This window comes from Chaetodon auriga, chromosome 21, assembly GCF_051107435.1.
Source record: "Chaetodon auriga isolate fChaAug3 chromosome 21, fChaAug3.hap1, whole genome shotgun sequence".
NCBI classification, from domain to species: domain Eukaryota; kingdom Metazoa; phylum Chordata; class Actinopteri; order Chaetodontiformes; family Chaetodontidae; genus Chaetodon; species Chaetodon auriga.
The window spans coordinates 17,650,534-17,672,399 of NC_135094.1; the positions used below are offsets into that span (position 1 = coordinate 17,650,534).

The following is a 21,866-nucleotide window of genomic DNA, read 5'->3' on the forward strand; positions in this document are numbered from 1 at the left end:
TGGTTTTCCAGTCTTCGTCATTTCTACAGATAAGGACAAGGCATGAAAAACAGCTGTGATCAGGAAACAGCTGTAACTAGTCTACTTCATTTACTACTGATGATTCAAGAAAAAATAAAATAAAAAACATAAATATGATTTTGATATATCAGAAATAGTAGGATATGCATACCATGACATACCATAGATATAGTAGGCTACAAACAGTCATTTCACGAATTTGTTTTATCATATAGCCTAGCGGGTTTTGCTGACATCACGCGATTAAGACCACTCAAAAGATATATATAATATATATAATTATATAATGGCAGGGGAATCACGGTATAACAGTAACAGTTTCCATGTCATGTCACCGACACAACACATAGTTTAAGCTGACCGACACGAAAGCATTGGGTATAAATAAAGTTGACTTGACTTATCTGAGACAACAACATTACGTCGGCACAAACAAACACATTAATAAACAATCGGACCCGTCTCACTTTACCCTACCACAAAACGATTTAATGTATGTCTATACCGAGGATTATCAACCATTAAAATAGCCGTCAATAAAATAATGATTGATTTACCGATCGGTTAGCTCTATGTAACGGGGAAAGACGCTGTAGCGGGCTAAAGTCTATGTAACTTTAGATTAGCTCTCAAACATACGGCTGAATCCGCACACGTTCGGACTATTTGCATATTCACACACACAAATAGCATTTGAGAAGACACTTTAACACATGTATATTATGCTGCCCTCACAACTGCGTGACTGTGCAGAGCTAGACAGCTAGCTAACAGTGAAGAGATTGCACGATGGAAATTCCTTTTCTCCTTTTATTCACTTTTCTTCTTTCTCACTTTGTCTTTCACTTAACATTTCCGTAGCACTCTCTCTTTTTTACTTGTAAAACTGTCAATAAAACAAGAAAATAACATACATGAATTTCACATAAGAAATCCGAATACGTTACACAAAGCGATTCACACTGAAATCTATTTTTAGCCCTCACGAAACGAGACCTAGCGTAGCTAGGGCGATCTGACTAGCCAAACATGGCATGACATTAAACTTCACATTTGGGGACATTTAGACCGAAATTACGGGTACAAACAAGAAGGTGTAAGTGCTATCTTGCTTACAAAATGAATCTAACATGAAACAATACTCACAGACAAATATTGTCCAAGACTCAAGTGGGGATTGAAAACGAAAAGGGAGCATTGAAAGTCCGTCCCGTTAATGAAGTGAGATACAATAAAAACAGGAAGTGGATAATTGGGCAAATGCCGCAATACCTAAAACATCCACTAGATGGCGCTATTCACCATGCAAATTACGGCAAATTACAGGGCTTCTTATAGAAGGCAGAACACTCCCCGCTTGGCGTATAACTATTATGCCACTACAAACTATGTAAACACAAAATGCACTTAAGTTTCAAAAGGATATAGTGTTCAGCTTTCTTCAGAAAGCAGAACGACGATCTCTGAGATGGGTCTCAGAAGAACTTTCACAGTTCCATCACGGACGATCTTCACTTCCACCTTGCGGATCCTCTTGTCTCCGCTCGGCAGCGTGTTGACGATCAATCCCACAGGCCATTCATTCCTGTGGGCTTGACTGTCCTTGAGTAGGACGACGTCGCCGATCTTGACGCTCGGCCTCTCGGCGGTCCACTTTCGGCGGCCCTGCAGCGTGGATAAGTAGTCTCTCCTCCATCTCTTCCAGAAGGTGTTTGCAAGGCACTGCACATGTTTCCACTGCTTTCCATGCAATTCAGCCATCTGGAAGTTTCCAGAGGGTGCGGAGACGGTACTCATCTTCTGGGTCAGGAGCATAGCTGGGGTAAGGACTGTGGGCGCATCTGGGTCGGATGACACGGGTACGAGGGGTCTTGCATTCATTATAGCCATGACTTCGGCCATAAGAGTGCTCAACACCTCGTGTGTCAGGCGAGTGTGTGTGGTCTGGAGCAGCATGGCATCCAGGATGCGCCTGGCAACGCCGATGAGTCTTTCCCAAGCCCCCCCCATATGTGAAGAATGGGGCGGGTTGAAGATCCAGGAGCACCCCCTGCCCTGGAGGTAAGTTGAGACAGGGGAGTCTTCTGTGTCGATGCCCAGCTCTTTACAGGCCCCAACAAAGTTGGTCCCTCTATCGGAACGAAGAAGCTTGGCTGGGCCGCGGATGGCAAAAAACCTTCTCAAGGCATTGATGAAGCTGTCGGTGGTCATGGACTCTATGAGCTCGAAGTGGACAGCCCTGGTCGACATGCATGTGAATATCACTGCCCAGCGCTTGCTGTCCGCGCTTCCTCCTCTTGTCCGCCGCGTCATGATGGCCCATGGTCCGAAGACATCCAGGCCTACGTGGGTGAAGGGAGGCTCTGGAGTGAGCCTGTCGGGAGGCAGGTCGGCCATCTTCTGTTCCTCCAGACGCCTGCGTAGCTTGCGGCAGATCACACATCTGTGGATGACAGCAGACACCAGACGCTTACCTCCGACGATCCAGTATCCGGCTGCTCTCACGGCACCCTCTGTTATGTGGCGCCCCTGGTGAACTACTTGTTCGTGGTAGTACCTCACCAGCAGTGTAGCGATGTGGTGAGTGTGTGGGATAATCAGAGGATGCTTCTCTTCCCTTGGCAGGTCCGGGGCGGATGAGATGCGACCTCCGACCCGCAGCAGGCCACTTTCGTCGGTCACTGGGTTGAGCTTCTTGAGGGGACTTTGTTTGGGCAGTGCTCTGCCCTCTCTGAGGCAGTCTAGTTCGGTTTCGTAGGCGTCATGCTGGACAGCACGGATGATGACACTCTCTGCATGGGCCAGCTGGCTTGTGGTGAGTGTGTCTCTGAACGAGGCCCACCTGTTGCGTACCGAGCTGGCTGGATTGCCTTTGAAGGATGCGGCAACATGGATAAGCCTGGCTGCGGCTTTGCAGAGGTTCCTCCACTTAGAGAATCTTTCGAAGCGCTGAGACCCAAGACCAGCATCCAGGGCTCTGGTGGCCAGAACCGCAACCTCGGGCCGGATCTCTGCGTCTGCTTCGGGTTCAACAAGGGTGAAGACGCTGGGTTCTGAAGTCTCCTCTGTGTTCTCACGTGTGAGGAAGCTGGGACCAGTGAGCCAACTGCTTTGCTGTAGCTCTGCTGCCGGCATGAACCTGGTGGCATGGTCCGCTGGATTTAGGTCTGTAGGGGTGTAGGACCACTGGTCTGGATGTGTGGACTGCCTGATGCGGGTGACCCTGTTGGCTACGTAGACGTAGAATCTTCTCGACGAATTGTGGATGTAGCCAAGCACGATCCTACTGTCAGTGAAGAACCTGACAGCATCCACATCAATGTCCATCTCGTCTCTGATCAGCTCGTACATCTGCACAGCTAGCACGGCCGCACAGAGCTCGAGGCGGGGAATGGTGTGGGCAGGACGGGGGGCCAGCCTGGACTTCCCCATGACGAAGCCCACATGCGGTTTGCTGTCAGCGATGACTGCTCTCAGGTAAGCGACGGCGCCTATGGCTATTGTGGAGGCATCGGAGAAGATGCAGAGTTCTCGCCTCTGAGTGGAGGTCAGTAGCACGGGGATGTAGCACCTTTTAATGTGCAGGTCTTCCAGAGCTTTTAGCGAGTCTCTCCATGCATTCCACTGGGTCTCTTTCTCTGGGTCGAGTGGAGTGTCCCACCCCTGCTCTGTAGACAGCTCTCTGACTAGTGCCTTTCCTTGCATTACAACGGGAGCGACGAACCCCAGGGGGTCGTATAGGCTGTTGACCGTGGACAAGATACCTCTGCGGGTGTACGGCTTCTCTTCCTCCGACACCAAGAAGGTAAAGCTGTCTGTTTCCAGGTTCCAGGATAGGCCCAGGCTTCTCTGGAGGGGGAGAGGATCGACGCCGAGTTCCAAGTCTTTCAGGTCTTTGGAACGGTCTTGTTCAGGTAAGGCTTCCATCACCTGTTCGCTGTTTGAGGCCACCTTATGCAGCCTCAGGTTCGACTCTGCGAGCATGTCTTTGGTTCTTGTGATGAGGTCTATCGCTTGCTCGGGTGTGGCGACAGAGGTCAGCCCGTCATCGACATAGAACTGACGCTCCACGAACTGTCTTGCGTCGGAGCCGTATTGTGCTTCGCCTCTCTCGGCGGCTCGCCTCATGCAGTAGATGGCGATAGCTGGGGATGGGGTGTTCCCAAATACATGGACTTTCATCCGGTACTCCACCACAGGCTTGCTTAAGTCGTTGTCCTCATACCAGAGGTAGCGGAGGTAGTCTCTATGATCACTTCTGACCACAAAGCAATAAAACATTTGTTGCACATCTGCTGTGATGGCGATCGGGTCTTTTCTAAATCGAAGGAGCACTCCTAGCAGCGTGTTGTTTAAGTCAGGGCCGCTGAGGAGTACATTGTTCAGGCTGGTTCCTTCACACTCTGCGCTAGAGTCGAACACAATTCTGATTTGACCCGGCTTCTTCGGGTGGTACACCCCGAACGTGGGGAGGTACCAGTGCTCTTTACCTGGCTCCAGGGGCGGTGCACGCTCGGCCTGGTCGTTGTCCAGCATTCTCTGCATGAACTCGGTGTAGTGGTTAGTCATTTCTGGCTTTTTCTCCAGTGTCTTTCTGAGTGAGGCTAGACGATTCACCGCCTGTGCCCGGTTGCTAGGGAGGAGACGCCGTGGTGCCCGGAACGGTAGCGGCGCTACCCAGCTGTGATCGTCATCCTGGTAGACCTCCTTCTCCATGATGGTCAGGAATGCTTTGTCGTCAATCGACAGCGCTGGTTTGTTGTCGTCCCGTGAGCTCTCGAAGACGGTGTGTCCCAGCTCATCTGTGCTCGGTGCCCGGTCCAGGTCATCCATTTGCTGGGTGGAGGAGAGGCATTGGTGACGGTGTGGCTTGCCACTGTAGTCTTCCTTTACCTGGATGTTGTGCGGACAGGGACGGAGAAAAGATGCACGGCCATTGGGTAACACACTTGCCTTGAACACGTTGACTTCAGCTGGTTTGTGGACAGCGTCCAGACAGGCCTCGCCTACGATGACCCAGCCCAGGTCGAGTCGTTGCGCATAAGGGGCGTTGTGTGGCCCGTTGATCTGCTCCCGTACCTTGTGGACTCTCAGGATGTCTCTTCCTAAGAGCAGGAGGATGGGTGCGCTGGGGTCCACAGCAGGAATCTTGTGCGCGACTGACTGGAGGTGTGGGTGGTTGTGTGCCACATCTGGAGACGGGATTTCTGATCGATCGTCGGGCACCATGTCACACTCGATCAGCGTGGGTAGTGGGAGTTGCAGTTCTCCATCCATGGACTCGAGCATGAAGTTGCTGGCTCGCCTGCCAGAGGTCTCTGTAGTCCCCGAGCAGGTCTTTAGCGTGTACGGTGCTGGGCTGGCATTGACCCCGAAGAGGTTGAAGAACTCTGCCTTCGCGAGAGACTTGTTACTCTGTTCGTCCAGCACTGCATACATCTTGATTGCTATTTCTCTTTCCCCTGCAGGGAATGCTTTGATCAGGCAGATCTTGGCGCATGAGCGTGGGGTGTCTGCGTTACCACATACCTCAGTGCAGAAGCTGGACACGGCTACCGGTGTGTTCTGTGCCGGCTCCCCGCTTTCCTCTTTGCGAGCTGGGGCATTCTCTGCAGGTGGAGGAGGACCAGGGTGGAGAGCTGCTATGTGTTTTTCACTATTGCACTCGGTGCATTTGATGGGCGCTTTGCAGTCCTTTGCAATATGCTGAGTTGACCCACAGCACTTGTAGCATATGTGATTGTCTTGCAAATATGCCTTACGTTCATCAATAGTCTTTAGTCTAAAAGCCCTACACTTTTTGAGTGGGTGTGGCTTCTTATGCAGTGGGCACTCCCGATCTGGTTCGCTGGTGCTCTTCCCCGTGGAACCGGGAGAACTGTCACTGGGCTTGGATGAAGTGTCAGTCTTGTGTACGGTGACCGTAGCTTTCTGGTTTGGCTTTATGGCCTTCTCCGGTTTGGACGGCGTGGAGGTGGTGAAGACGAAGCTGGGGTCGTTACGCACTTTGGCCTGTTGGCGGACGAACTCTGAAAAGAGCGTGAATGGAGGGAAAGTTACCCCATGATCTTCTTTGAACCTGGACCCCTTGGCGATCCATTTCTCTTGAAGGCTGTAGGGTAACTTTTCCGCGATGGGGTTCACCCCCCGGGCTGTGTCTAGGTAGGCGAGGCCGGGGAGGTAACCATCTGCCTTCGCACACTCCAGTTCGAGCAAGATGTCGCCCAGTTCCCGGAGCTTGGCGCTGTCTTTATTAGTCAGCTTGGGGAAATCTTCCAGCTTTTTAAGCAGTGCGTGTTCGATGACCTCCGGTGTGCCATAACATTCTTCTAGGCGTTGCCACACCATGCTGAGGCCGGCGCCGGGATTGAGGACGTGCACTGAGCGGATTCTTTTTGCATGTTCCGCTGATTCGGCTCCAAGCCATTTGACTAACAAGTCCAGCTCCTCTCTATGGGAGAGGTTTAAATCTTGAGTGGCAGTCACAAAAGATGCTTTCCATGACCAGTAATGTTCAGGGCGGTCATCGAACTTGAGGAGGCCGGAGCTGACGAGCTCTCGCCGCATGAGGTACGTGGCGAGATCTTGTGCTGGATGTGGCTCCTGTGGAGCCGCTCTCTGGGTATGGCTAGGCGGCTGTAAGTTGTTGGGGTATGCCCTGGGTGAAGGCCTCATGCTAGGCTCTTCTCTTTTCATGTTTGTGCCATTCAGCATCGGATGTTGGTGAACAGCTGGCCTGGGCCCGGCATCACGGTGTCTGAATGTGCTATGAAGCTCCGCTGGCGGATGTTGCAGTGGCCGTGGTTGTCTGTGAAACAGCGCTGCATGTTGCTGGACATAGTTACCGACTCGTTCAGCTGCATTGAGAGGCTGTTCGGGAACCTCTGGTCCGCAGAGCTTCTCCCCGCTTTCACTCTCCTCCTCCTCCTCATAGGCGGCTGCTTCAGCTTCGCAGACAGCAGCGTTCTTTTGGCAGCTGAGGATATGGAGACTGGCTTCGAATTCAGCTCTTTGCCTTTCAAGCTCGGCTTTATGTCTCATCATGCTGGCTTCTTTTTCAGCAAAACCTAGTTGTGTCTGTGCAGCCTTTAATTTGGCCCGTGCTCTGGCAGCGGCTGTTGATGTTGATCTCCTGCTGGAGCACAGCGAGGAGTGATGGGATTTTTCTGAGCGGGCCTCTGGTGTTTTGAAAGGCTCTTGGTGTTCAGTTGACTGGGGAACATTGTTGGTTGGCTCTGCATCAGCTCCACCTAGTGTCTGTTCGCCCTCCTCACGTTCTGGGATGACTGAATGGTGACTCATGACTTCTTTTCTTCAGTAATCTTGTTACTTGAGCCCGCTGCGCTGATGTCTTTTTACTATGCTGCCCTCACAACTGCGTGACTGTGCAGAGCTAGACAGCTAGCTAACAGTGAAGAGATTGCACGATGGAAATTCCTTTTCTCCTTTTATTCACTTTTCTTCTTTCTCACTTTGTCTTTCACTTAACATTTCCGTAGCACTCTCTCTTTTTTACTTGTAAAACTGTCAATAAAACAAGAAAATAACATACATGAATTTCACATAAGAAATCCGAATACGTTACACAAAGCGATTCACACTGAAATCTATTTTTAGCCCTCACGAAACGAGACCTAGCGTAGCTAGGGCGATCTGACTAGCCAAACATGGCATGACATTAAACTTCACATTTGGGGACATTTAGACCGAAATTACGGGTACAAACAAGAAGGTGTAAGTGCTATCTTGCTTACAAAATGAATCTAACATGAAACAATACTCACAGACAAATATTGTCCAAGACTCAAGTGGGGATTGAAAACGAAAAGGGAGCATTGAAAGTCCGTCCCGTTAATGAAGTGAGATACAATAAAAACAGGAAGTGGATAATTGGGCAAATGCCGCAATACCTAAAACATCCACTAGATGGCGCTATTCACCATGCAAATTACGGCAAATTACAGGGCTTCTTATAGAAGGCAGAACATATATGTTAACATTTTTTACTTACTTTTGGTGTTGTAGACCATACAACCTGCCGGTAAATTGCGTTACCTCAGAATAAAAATTTTGAATGAAGCCGACGTCACCGTAGCCATCCAATCAGCAGCGAGCTTCGTGCGGCAACAGGGAAGTGTTGCATGGCAACAGTCACTCACCAATCAGGAGGTCTCAGAATCTGATTGGCTCTTTTGCCCCACTTGTTCGGAACGTCTTGAGCTGTGTTAGGAACTGTTAGGACTTTGTTAGGAACTGTTAGGACTTTGTTAGGAACTGTTAGGAACTGTTAGGACCTTGTTAGGAACTGTTAGGAACTGTTAGGACCTTGTTAGGAACTTGTTAAGCTGTCCTTTCGCTGGAGGGTACAACCCCTCCCATGTTAGGTTTTTGCGGGGTCAGAACAGGGCGTACATCTACATTTTCTATTCATGTTTTTCGCTGAAGTTCAACCTTAGTGAAATATTCAATGATAAGATTAGATTTTTCTTTTTTAGAGTAGATTTGATTCAACTTTATTGTCATCGTCAGAGTGCAGCCCAGAGATGCGGAGATGCAGTTTGGCATTTAACCACAAGTACAAATAGTTATAATATCCAAAATGTTAATACATACTACAAGTGCAATTGGCATGAGGTATAAACAGTATGAGGTATGTGCAGGTAGTGCTCGTAATTTCTATGAAACTATAAAAACATGTGCAGCACAGTATGTAAACAAGTGACGTGCAACAGGGAGCAAGTGGCAGTGCAGTAAAAACGTGTAAGTGAGCAGTATGAGGTATAGAGTGGTGTAGAGGCAGTAGAACTCTTCAGTTTTGTTGTGTGATTGTATGACTTCAGCTAGTCAACTGATCTTTAAGTCTACACAGGGTCATGACATAAAATATCCACACTGCTTGTCATATGGAACACAACTGTGAAACTCAGAAGGTATTTCATTCACGATGATATCAAACAAAGAAAAGCAGCAGATCCTCACAACTGAGCAGATAGAAACTGAAAATATTGAGCAGTTTGTTTGCTCAACAGTTTATCACCTTAAAAATAATTCAACAATTGCTTTCCATAGAAAAAGTTGCTGATCGAATGACAGCCATCTTCACGATAGTCAGAGGACAGTGATGGCAGTCATCGGAAGTACATAAACTGTGGTGTAAATTATTGTAAAATGTCAATGTGAATCAAGTTGTCGTCTTACAGAAGGAATTGTCATTATGCTACAACCGTTGCATTAGAAGAAAAGGTAAGCCATTTGCGATGGCCGGGAATCGAACCCGGGTCAACTGCTTGGAAGGCAGCTATGCTCACCACTATACCACCATCGCTGTGGAAAGTCAGCAGTCTATGTCAGGAATTCTACAAGGGGAGGAGGGAGGGAGAAGGTGAGGAGGAGTGGAGGAGAGGAACGGGGGAGGTACATCAGCAAGACAAGAAAACTGTAACTGCTGTTCACTCAATGGTAACTAACAGTAACAATACCACTGACTGTATAAACTGTTCAACCTCTACTTCATTGAGTCGAGGCAGCTGGGGTTTAACAGAAATGTACATTTCTCCTTCTGCTCCTCCATTCCAATTCCACTGCAGAGCCAGCAGTTTATGTCAGTTCTACAAGTAGAGGAGGGAGGGAGAGGAGGAGGAGGAGGAAGCACATGTTCTGGCCAACTTAAGCTCCAGTGATGTGTCCAAGCATTGCAAAAGGAGAAATTGTGGGATTGAGGAAACCTGTGGCGTGGTCCAAGGATTGCTGATGTCCATGTGGGAAATGACTGACACCTCAGATTTTCCCCAGATTAACCCTGAGAGCATAACATGTGTGGGAGGTACAACAGAAGCACTTGACCTTCATCTAAGATCCACCTGGTGTTGAACTCTACACCAAACTCAGCTCTGTGGAAAGCTTTCATCGCCACCAGCGCACCTTTTTCCTATATCTTTAGCATGACTCATATCGTTTACATATCTGCTGTTGAATTCTAGTCATATAAGACTATGATTTCCTACTAAGAAGATTGTACACATCGGGAAATGTGCGTCATCACTTAATATGCAAAAAATGCTCTTTATATGAACCTTTGTTCAGAGGCATTGAAGGTAAACTCACTTTTCATTGTTTACCATCACCTTGCCCCTTCGACACCACCACTCCAAGATAGTTGATGGAAGGTAAATGTTGTCTGCAAGAGTCACTGATTTAAATATTTCAATGCAGTGCTCTGCAAATTACATCTGGCTGTCACTGTTCAAAACTGTCTGTCGTTGTCTGCAGGATTCAACCTGCGCGGGGAGACCCCAGTGGTTTTCTAGTCCATCGCCTTATCCACTCGGCCACAACAACCACTTTAGTGCTTTATTTTTGGAGGGTTGGGTAGATGCGTACATCTATTATCTGTTCCTCACTGAAGTTCAAAATGGCTGGGGTTTAGCAGAAATGTACATTTCTCACAGATTCTTTTTGGGCCTCACAAACAACTTGACTGGCAAATTTCAAAATCTGAAGATATTTAATTCAAAATGATATCAAACAAAGAGAAGCAGCAAATCCTCACAACTGAGCAGTTACAAAAACAACAATGAATGGTTCCTATGATGGCCATCTCCACTATTGCCAGAGGGGAGTCATGGGAGTCATTAGAAGCACATAAACTGATGTGTTGCATGAAAAGAAAAGGCAGGCCTTCTGCGATGGCCGGGAATCGAACCCGGGTCAACTGCTTGGAAGGCAGCTATGCTCACCACTATACCACCATCGCTGTGGAAAAGGGAAGAAATTCCACTGCACAGTCAGCAGTTTATGTCAGGAATTCTACAAGGAGAGGAGGGAGGGAGAAGAGCAGGAGGAGCAGTGGAGGAGAGGAAGGGGGAGGTGTTACAGTGACGTAGACTGCTGAGTTGGCAGTCAACATCTGGTTTGTACAGCGATGGTGGTATAGTGGTAAGCATAGCTGCCTTCCAAGCAGTTGACCCCGGTTCGATTCCCGGCCATCGCAAAATAATTCCATAATTTTCTCGGGCAATCTTTATAGCCCTGGCATTTCATAAGCTACCTGTTAGGAAAAGTATACCTGTAGTGGCTATTTGTCCAAAATAATAAAAATAAATTTACAACAAAAGGCAACTTATGGACCACTCTAGTTGGGTTCTACTCAAGCAATAAAAGAGGTCAGTTGTCCAGGCAAGATCTACTTTGTTTAGTTGATTTATTTTCCAGTTCAGTGCAAACATACAGAAAATCATGCAGTCTCTCCCTTGCTCTGGTAAAAAACCATGTCCCTTCCCTTCTCAACAAGTGCTTGGTATGGTTCTTAGTGCCCCCTAGTATCTACAAAGGAAAATACAAACAAATGCAAAAATAACAAATAATAAAGAGATAATCAAACCAATGAAATAGCTCTGAGTCATTAAGGTAGACTAGAAAGCCTATAATTTTTCAGTTCAATTGCTATCATTTCATCATTAATTCCGTTTAATGAGCCGTCTGCCTCCTCCTGACTACTTGGTGCCACTGTTGCCTTGAGTCTGGTCAATATCATCTATTCACAAAACATTTTCAAAAGGGAATGATCTGTAATCACATGCCTCTCTCTGTTTCAGCCTAACACATGAACATAGGTGTGAGGGTACGATCATTACATCTGGCCAGTCTGCAATTATCACTACCTGCATAAGCTAACATGCGTACATCTATTATCTGTTCTTCACTGAAGTTCAAGCTTTATTTTTAAATCACAAACTATTTAGTAGATACTGAATTCTTTCAAAAGTGCTGCAGTCACACACTGATTTCCTGCTTTACTGAACAAGTAATATTCAACACTAAAACAGCTGCCGGTCAATTGTTTGGAAGGCAGCTATGCCTACCACTATAATCATTTCAAGATTAAGGAAAGTTAGTGAAGATAGAGTAGTAACTCCTGTAATGATCAAAGTGGACTGTGTTGTCATCAATTTGCACAGATTAGCGTCAGTCAGGGTGGTGGTGAACGAAGAACAGTGAATTTGCCTTCAATGCCTCTGAACAAAGGTTCACACTTTCTTACCCTGGCCCCGGGTCTACTTGAAGATAGGGAGACTGACGCTCCAGAGCTGTGCAAACTGCATCATGCAATCACTGTTCAAAATGGTCCATCGTTGTCGGCAGGATTCGAACCTGCGCGGGGAGACCCCAATGGATTTCTAGTCCATCGCCTTAACCACTCGGCCACGACAACCACACCAGTGCTCTTGTTTTTTTTGTTTTTTTTTGGGGGGGGGGGGGGGTGTCATTGGTGCAGTTGGTCTGCTCCACCATGTTGAAGAAGTTCATCTATCAGACACTGTCAGGGGCCAACCACAACAACCACTACCTCCTCCATCACCACGCCAACCTCCTCCACCACCATGGAGCAACAACCTGCTCCATCACAACAAGACCTGTCTTTTTTCCTTTTTGTATAGTCACAATTGCTCTTTATTAAAGCAAAAGCATATCTTATTTGATAGCTGCAGATCTACTACAAAAGTTATGAGTTGAAAAGGTAAGCCTTCTGCGATGGCCGGGAATCGAACCCGGGTCAACTGCTTGGAAGGCAGCTATGCTCACCACTATACCACCATCGCTGTGGAAAAGAGAAGAAATTCCACTGCACAGTCAGCAGTTTATGTCAGGACTTCTACAAGGAGAGGAGGGAGGGAGAAGAGCAGGAGGAGCAGTGGAGGAGAGGAAGGGGGAGGAACATCAGCTAGAAAACTGTAACTTTTGTCCACTCTCTGGTAACTAACAGTAACAATGCCGCTGACTGTATAAACTCTTTTCTACACAGTCTAACCTCTACTCAAGTTGAGGCAGCTGGGGTTTAGCAGAAACATACATTTCTTCTCCTACTCTTCTCCCTCTTCGCTTATGTAATTCAGCTACACAAGAAGCATTCTAGTGATATGTTGGCAGCCTTTAGAAAGTGCAAAATCTCTGGGTTTTCTGACATTTGCCCTGATATTGGTAGAAATGACAAGGACAGGTAAATCCAATGCATAGTGGGTGGATATTCTGTACTAGTATGCTCAGGGCAAGTAATGGGTTAACAAGTGGAAAGATGCAGGGGAGCAAAAGATGAAGAAAACACTCATACATCAATACAACAACCAGTAAAGAAATCACCTGGAAAGCTTGTGCATCACAAAATAATTTCAAAAACATAGCCCACGGCAGCAGGTAGGGAAGGTGGTGCTGTCCAGCATCTGGACAGAACATCACAGAATGGAAAGCAGCTCTTGAAAACTATTACTACTACTATTTACTTGTATTTAGTTTATTAGTTATTAGAGTGTCAGTTTCAGTTTGAAAAAAATTTGAAGTGTGGTTTCTTAATTGTTGCCATACAAGTGAATTTGTTGAATATGTTGTGAAAAAAGTGTTCGATAGATGTTTGCCGATTTCAACATAAACAAGCTTTGTGAAAGTAATGCTTGAATTGTCTTCCAGAAACAATAGAAATAATCTGAGAGGCATTTTTTGTTATTTTGTTATTTCTATGAAAACAAGTAAATACTTTTTTAGCAAAGAAAAGTTAAGAGTGAGTGAAAGACTTCATTGTGTTGAAATGTAACTATTCTATTGGTAGGAGACTGTATGGAACCCCTCCTTTTCTCTTTCTCTTCCCCTCCCCTTTTGCCTTCTTCCCCTCACCCTAGCAGTCCCGGCATTTTTGGCTGAGTGGTTAAGATCTCTGTGCAAGTTTGAATCTTGCTGACAACGTCAGACAGTTTTGAAAGTTAATTGTATAAGTACATTTGCTTGTGTCCGATTAGAGTTTGATACAGGAGCTGTAATTATACCAGTTTTCAAACTAAGTACCATAGCCACCAAACTGATGCTTTAGTGATGGATGTTTGTTGTTCGGTAAAGCAGGTAATCAGTGTGTGACTACACCACATTTGAAAGAATTCAGTATCTATGAAATTATTTGTGATTTAGAAATAAAGGTTGAACTTCAGTGGAAAAAAAAGTCTTGGAGTGGTTGGTGTTTGGTGGTTCCTAACTATGTCTTAGCAAAGTCCTGACAGTTCCTAACAAGTCCTAACATATCAGAACAATTCCTACGAGATCCTAACACAGATCCTAACATTTCTAACAAGTGCGGCAAAAGAGCCAGATTCTGAGAAATCTGTCTCGGCGGACAGGTCTCTGATTGGTGAGTGACGGTTGCCATCCAACACCTTCTGGTTGTATTTGCAGTACACACACATAATGAGGATTGTGTCATCTTGTCTTTTTGCATATTATTCATGGTTCATGACCAGGCTTCCCACAGACCTGATAATAACAGGATTTCTGAGTGTGTTGCACTCAGACTCTACAAAGAGTAAAGGGAAGCCAGAAATAGGCCAAAGGACAACAAAGGGGAAGCATTTGCAATACCTCATTTAATTGTCATGACTTACTTTTATTAAACCACTAATTGAGGACTGCAAAGAAATACTGGACGACAGCAGCCTGCATCTAGTGACCATAAACAACACCACAGTGTCCTCCTGGTGAATTAATTTTTACAGCTTCATACATTCACTTAAATCTGAAAACGTATATATTCATAGAAAATAAGTCCCAAAAAAAATACTGACTGAAAAACAATGTGCTCTTCTGATTTTTTTTCCCTCTAGCCTGCAGGATTGGCAGAAGAGAATCGACCGTGATTCATTACTTCAAGGGGTGCAGCTTCCTCAGCAGGTCCATTTGGCAGAGTAATCCCTCCTAGAGGCCCAGGACCTACCATCTGAGCCTGTTGGACATGGGCATACAGTTATGGAGTTCCAGGAACCTGAAAACCATGAGGGTGAGGCTTAACCACCAGTGGTTGAGCCGATGGACTAGAAATCCACTGGGGTCTCCCCACACAGGTTCGGGTCCGGCCAACAACGACAGACAATTTTGAACAGCGCACAGTTCTCCCCAGGCAGATGATGATGATATCAGAAGTTTATGACTGCCTGTACCAACACAATGTTGTTGTGAATGCTGTGAATAGTTGTAAAATGACACTGTGTGGACTGAACAATTGAGTCATACAGTCACACAACACCATAGGAAGAGTTGTACTGCCTGTACAAACACAATGCTGTTTGGAAGAATTGGCTCTCTGTGAAGTTGTTTGTGACATGAAAACCTAGAAAACCTCTTCCTTTTCTCTGCTCCTCCTTGATTCATATTCTCCTCCCTCTCCCGGTGTTACGATGACGTAGACTGCTGAGTTGGCAGTCAACATCTGGTTCGTACAGCGATGGTGGTATAGTGGTAAGCATAGCTGCCTTCCAAGCAGTTGACCCGGGTTCGATTCCCGGCCATCGCAGACTAATTACCCTGTATTGTTGAGTAGTCTTTACAGCACAGGCATTTCATAAGCAACCTGTTTGAAAAAGTATGCCCATTTTTCAAAACAGCTAACACAACCACCGAAACTCTGCTTTCTCATTGAATATTTCTTATCAATTGCGTAGACTAGAAATCCGTTGGAGTCTCCACACTCAGGTTTGAACTTTGCTGACAATGTCAGGCTGTTTTGAATAATGAGAAAGAATTTGCAGTTTTGGTTCTGATGAATTACATATACTGTATCACAAAAGCATTGCATGTTTGACTGAAGATTTCCTTGATTTGACATGCTGAGATGAGTATATGTAGTTTATAATGAGTGTCAATGAAATCCTTGCAGTGGCAAAGGTAGTTAATATTGCAGTCATTGTTTAGAGATCATCTGTCTTGGAGTGGTGCTGAGGATGGGGTAGGGTGATGTTGAACAGCATTGTGTTTGTACAGGCAGTAGAACTCTTCAGTGGTGTTGTGTGACTATGACTTCAATGAGTCAATTAATTGTTTAGTCTACACACTGTCATTTTACAATGATTCATGATGATATCAAACAAAGAGAAGCAGCAAATCCTCACAGCTGAACAGATAGTAAGAGAAAACATTTAGCACTTTGCTCTATAAATGCCTTCAACATACAATCACAGTGATGGCAAGACCCACCTTTCACTCATCACATTGATTTAATCACAGCAGCATTTGATTTGTTCTTTATATGACACTTTGCTTTGAGGCATGGAATCACCATGACACCACCACTCGAAGATAAGCGTTCATTGTTCAAAATGGTCCATCGTTGTCGGCAGGATTCGAACCTGCGCGGGGAGACCCCAATGGATTTCTAGTCCATCGCCTTAACCACTCGGCCACGACAACTACTACAACAACTTTTTTTTTTTTTTTTTTTTTTTGTGTGTGTGTTTTGTTTTGTTTTGTTTTGTTTTATTTCTTTTCTTTTTTTTTGAGGAAAATCTCTTGATTTTCTTTTGTGGAAAGACCAACCAAAGTCCTGGAAAGAAGTCCCTCCAGCAGCACCACCACCCTCCACTCATTACATTCATTTCATCTAATCTGACACAAGCAATTGTACTTATACTATAAACTTTGCCTGCGAATAGCTAATCCATCTGCAATGGCCAAGAATTGACTGTGAGCTGCCTGGAAGGCAGCTATACTCACCGCTACCTACCTACATACAAGTTTGTACTACCAACATACTAACAACAGGAGTACTTGTAGTGTAGTCCTACTACTTGTACTGGTGGAAAGCTAATCCTTCTGAACAGCGTTGTGTTGGTACAGGCAAACTCTTCAGTTTTGCTGTGTGACTGTATGACTTCAGTTAATCAACTGCTCGTTTAGTCTACACAGGGTCATAACATAGAATGTCCACACTGCTTGTCATATGGAACACAACTGTGAAAATCAGAAGGTATTTCATTCGAGATGATATCAAACAAAGAGAAGCAGCAGATCCTCTAACTGAGCCAGATAGAAATCGAAAATATTTTGCAGTTTATTTGGTAAGTGACAATGGATCACCTTCAACATAATTGTTGATTCCATGACAGCCATCTTCATGTTAGCAAGAGGGCAGTCATGGGAGTCACTCAAAAGCACATAAACTGAGGTATAAATTGCTGTAAAATGGGAATGTGAATCAAGTTGTCATCTTACACAAATGTTGACAATTTAGAATCATTGCATGAAAAGAAAAAGGAAGCCTTCTGCGATGGCCGGGAATCGAACCCGGGTCAACTGCTTGGAAGGCAGCTATGCTCACCACTATACCACCATCGCTGTGGAAGAGAGGAGGGAGGGAGAAGAGGAGGACGAGGAGAGGAGGAGTCATTAATGCTTGCCCATTGACTCAAAAATTCAACCACCAAGTCTGAGAATATGATATCATTGGGGGAAAATCCTCTGCAAATGTCACGACAACCACCTCCACCACAACAACCTCCTCCACCACCACAACAACCTGCTCCATCACAACAACCTCCTGCATTCCCACGACAAACTCCTCCACCACAACAAACTCCACCACCATGACAGCCACCACCTCCTCTTTATACCACATTTCTATATTTTGTATACCTGAGCCAACAGAGGTGCATTGGGTGAGTTTTCTCCCCACTCAATTCATGTGGGTCATCAAGCCAGCCAACCAGGAGTGGATTGCCCAATGTCTGTAAATGTCTTCAACATATAATCACTATAATAATAAAGGGGTGATTCCTTCACAGCCATAAGGAAGTGATGGGAGCCATCATGAGGCCTGGCAAGAAAACCCTCCAGCAGCTCTACCTTTGACTCATCACATTGTTTTAATCATGACAACATTTGAACTGAAATAAATGTACTTTCTGAAACTTTGTTCAGAGGTTACTCACAATCACTTACTGTTCAAAACTGTCTGACGTTGTCGGCAGGATTCGAACCTGCGCGGGGAGACCCCAATGGATTTCTAGTCCATCGCCTTAACCACTCGGCCATGACAACCTTTTTGATGGTTTCTTTTGGTGGGGGTGGGGGTCCAGACATCTATTATTTGTTCTTCACTGAAGTTCAACTTTTAGTTTTAAATCTCAAACAATTTCATAGATGCTGAATTATTTCAAAAGTGTTGAAGTCACACACTGATTGCCAAATATATATAATGAACAAATATCCAACTCCAAAGTACAGGTTTGGCTGTGGTACTTTGAAAACTTTGTGACCCCACAGGACTGCTGAGGCAACAGTTTTCCCAAAATTGGTTCTGTCCGCCCAATCCACCAAAACTGATAACTGCTGTCCTGCTGACTGACTGGGCAGAAGCCTTGATCTGGCAGGGTGAATGTAGCAGAGTGAAGTCTTTGTCAGCATCTTCGTTACAGGATAGATGCAGCTGAAACATGTTACTGGTATCAAAACTCCCTTAGAGAAGCACTAGTTTGTATGACTGAGTTGTTCAGCCACTTTGGAAGTTCAAAATAATCATGGTTGTACCTAATGGCCACACAAGAAGGCAGTGACAAGCCAGTCATACAGGGGGTGGGATGCAAGATTGTTTGAATATGGTGATAACAGTGCACATTTTCAGACAGTCTCTCCTGCAAAACACTCAGAGTGTGCTGCTTATTTATTCAGCTGTCAAAGTTCCTGGTTCCTTTCTCAGCTTCTCAGCTGTACTTTGTGTGCCATGCAAATTAGCAAATGTTAGTATGCTTAACACGCTAAGATGGTGAGCATTGTAAACATTATGCCTGCTGAATATTAGATTAGACTATATTAAACATCACAGCATTGTCACTGTGCGCCTGTTAGTGCTTAAGTTATTTAGTCATTTAAGCTGAAAGCACCACTTTAGCTTAGTTTTTGGCTTCTGTTAAGTTTGTCTTTGATGCTCATCCTCTTTCTTTAGTGTACACTCTTGTCTGTCTTTCTCTGTCCTTATTTCAAGCTTAATTGTAGATTGATACATTGAATGAATATAGAGAGATCCTGCCTGAACCAAAAAACACATACAGGACCACAATCTTTGCAATCTGGTAGTCATCTGAAAGAATTGAAAAGATTTAAGCGCTTAACACTGAAGAGAGGCTAAAATACATTTCCGTCATGTGACTGAGGCACCCAATATAGTATGTCTGTCTTATACAACACCATTATTAACTAAAGAGTTCAATAAACAGCTTTCGAACGCACTGGGAAAAAAAACTGAAAGCTTTTCTGACTCATGTAGGGTTTGTGTCATTTATGTGTTATTGATGTTCACAGTTGGATTGGGATTTTTCCACACAGCTTTGAATCTTGCTGACAATGATAGACAATTATGAGCACTGAGAGGCAATCTGTAGATTTCCTAAGGCAGACATTTCAGGTACAACTAAGACTCATGTTTTTTTTTCTCTTTTCTCCACTTCATGGTGTATCTCCCTCTTCTTCACCTCTGCTTCTCTGCTTTCCTTCATACTCCCCCAGTCAAAATTCTCAGCCATCACAAATGTTTTCTTCCAGTGAGAGTATGATTGCTTTGTATTGTATTCTGAGGTCCTCAATCTGGGACACTCTACCCCCTTGGTGTTGCCATGAGATCCCTTCCATGAAAATCACAATCACAATTGGTGACAAGGGACAACACTGGCCCAACGCCCATTGAAAACCGAAAAGTTTTACTTCCTGCCAAGAAAACAGACAAAGCTCACCCTATAACACAGCAATGGCCTCCATATCCTATACTCCACGCTCAGGGATGTGTGCCTCTGTCAGCTGAAGCGGAACTATTTTCTCAGCACTTTCTACCTCTTATACACACAGCACATGATACAGTGATGTCAGGATCTTGCATCCTAAAGGATCCCTTGTGCTTTAAGTAGAGGTTATGTAAAGGGGATATTGCTCAGTGATAGAATATATGCTTTCCAGAAAGTTTTTGATGATCAAATTTATGTAATACATCCAGCACATTCATACCAGCGCTGATACACACCAACAAGACACTCTTTAGACTGCTTAGTCCACACCCAAATTCATTTTGTTTTTTTCTGTAGCAATGGCGGTATAATGGTAAGCATATCTGCCGTCCAAGCAGTTGACCTGGGTTTGATTCCCTGCTAATGCAAATGTGATGTCTTTCTTGTTGTGTGTGCATCTATCAGATGTTTTTCACCCTCTTCTACCTGTTACAAATTCTAATGACTATGTGTTGTACTATGTTGTTGTTTAACTACACTAACCAGTGTAGATAATGTTTTGTGGAATCGCTGTACAAATGTTTTCCAGAGGTGGTATCGCTCAGCTTTTTTGTCAGTTTCTTCCATTAAATTGCACAGATACCAGAGATTACTTTTAAATCCTCCTAAGAACCCTGCAACAGAATGTTTGGAGCTGATTAGAAATGAGAGATTTAACACAATGTTGGGACACAGCAATATAACGTAAATATAAACACATTTCCTGTGGGAAATATAATTAAAGATCATGTACGATGCATCCATATAGTGTTGGGGTGGGAGGTATCAGAATTATAAATCAGAACCTATGCTGTAGATATCTACAGCAGGTCTTGCATTAAAGGCTGAACAGCCAGAGGTACTCACAGGAGAGTTGTATCTACTATTACCAGCAGATGGTAGTATTTGTTCTTGGTCGTTGGGAAACCATTGAAAGTCACTGTAAATGCTGCAACTGGCAGATCAGACTCTTAAGGCAAGCCCCTCCACAGCTGAACTTGAAGCCGCCTCACATGTGACGCTTTTAGAAAGAGGAAGAGTGGGCCTGCTCTACAGATTGAAGAAAAACACACATTTCAATCACTTGAGTTTCCCCCATGCAAAATGTAGTGACTGCCGATGACTAAATATGAACTATCAAAAGTAATGTAGTGGAGGACTTTGCTAAAACTTGATTCATGCCTCATATATGTGATCTACCTTCTATCGGGGGAATCCAGGACAGCCCACATGAAGCAGCTTCCAGTGAAGTGTTACCATGGGTTTTTTTCATTGGTCTTTCCTGCTAGCACTGTAGAATGTGAAGCAGGGACGTTATCAGTTGTATAGTTCTGGTTCATGCAGGGTAATTCGTACTCATTATTTATCACCATCAAAGTCCTGTAGCAACTAAACAAACAATAGTACAACATACAACAATGTAAAAATACTAGATTGTAAAAATGTACTTAAAAACAAGTTAAAAAACTTATCTTGCATTATGCTTTCCTAGTGTTATCTATTATAGGATTATTTATACTGATTTATACTGACTATTATAACGTGTTGGGCAAGTACAAGCGTTACGGTTAGTACAAGTTTCACAACTGTACCTTAGTACAATATTTGAGGCAATGTACTTAGTTACTTCCCAACAATCTTCACAGACATTACGGTGAAATTTAGTATGGTCATTCATGAGGTTTACATTTGTGGTTTTGACTGCAATGTCTCTGCATGTGTTGGATGCATTGCCAATTTGTCCAGTATTTTAGTTTATGACCAAATACTTGCAAAATTAATGACATCCCCATCAGTGTTAGCTGAACTTTTTGTTCAGAGGTAATTAGCAAATGTTAGCATGCTAACACACTAAACAAAGATGGCAAACATGGTGAACATTACATGTTAAAAAATGACAGAGCAGACAGCATGGCTGTAGACTCTTGTTCTAAAATAGTCTGATGAGATGCCCACTGTCCCATACATCGGTTCAGTAAGTACAGAGGCTGCACTTTGCAGTCAGCTGGGTCTGATGTCTTTATTTTCTTAAATAATAAAGCTCAGAGAGAGAGCGGAAGTTAAGTGTTCCCCCACCCGTTCCTTTGAACCATACACCCTTACTAATGAACGAAACTCCTTCTGTCCTTTCCATTAAAGCTAATCAGTCATCAAGATTGTCAGTTTGTCATTTCTATCAAATCTTTGCACACAGTTTTACAGTTGGAAATTATGAGAGGATTTAAAATTCTCTGTGAAATTCACAGCGGTCTCTTAGTTGTGTGGGAAATCCAAAATGAATACTCT

The 21,866-nt window shown here is 44.6% G+C and overlaps 9 non-coding genes across 9 annotated transcripts; 2 read left to right on the forward strand and 7 right to left on the reverse strand.

The window, feature by feature from the left end:
* Positions 1–9,274: 9,274 nt before the first annotated feature.
* Positions 9,275–9,346, reverse strand: trnag-ucc (transfer RNA glycine (anticodon UCC)). The gene has a single exon. It is a non-coding gene; the product is annotated as a tRNA-Gly (tRNA).
* A 1,356-nt stretch (positions 9,347–10,702) lies between these two features.
* Positions 10,703–10,774, reverse strand: trnag-ucc (transfer RNA glycine (anticodon UCC)). Its single transcript has one exon. It is a non-coding gene; the product is annotated as a tRNA-Gly (tRNA).
* Positions 10,775–10,939: 165 nt separating this feature from the next.
* On the forward strand, positions 10,940–11,011 carry trnag-ucc (transfer RNA glycine (anticodon UCC)). Its single transcript has one exon. It is a non-coding gene; the product is annotated as a tRNA-Gly (tRNA).
* A 1,139-nt stretch (positions 11,012–12,150) lies between these two features.
* Positions 12,151–12,232, reverse strand: trnas-aga (transfer RNA serine (anticodon AGA)). The gene has a single exon. It is a non-coding gene; the product is annotated as a tRNA-Ser (tRNA).
* Positions 12,233–12,548: 316 nt separating this feature from the next.
* trnag-ucc (transfer RNA glycine (anticodon UCC)) lies at positions 12,549–12,620 on the reverse strand. Its single transcript has one exon. It is a non-coding gene; the product is annotated as a tRNA-Gly (tRNA).
* Positions 12,621–15,274: 2,654 nt separating this feature from the next.
* Positions 15,275–15,346, forward strand: trnag-ucc (transfer RNA glycine (anticodon UCC)). Its single transcript has one exon. It is a non-coding gene; the product is annotated as a tRNA-Gly (tRNA).
* An 811-nt stretch (positions 15,347–16,157) lies between these two features.
* trnas-aga (transfer RNA serine (anticodon AGA)) lies at positions 16,158–16,239 on the reverse strand. The gene has a single exon. It is a non-coding gene; the product is annotated as a tRNA-Ser (tRNA).
* An 852-nt stretch (positions 16,240–17,091) lies between these two features.
* Positions 17,092–17,163, reverse strand: trnag-ucc (transfer RNA glycine (anticodon UCC)). The gene has a single exon. It is a non-coding gene; the product is annotated as a tRNA-Gly (tRNA).
* A 620-nt stretch (positions 17,164–17,783) lies between these two features.
* On the reverse strand, positions 17,784–17,865 carry trnas-aga (transfer RNA serine (anticodon AGA)). Its single transcript has one exon. It is a non-coding gene; the product is annotated as a tRNA-Ser (tRNA).
* Positions 17,866–21,866: the final 4,001 nt, after the last annotated feature.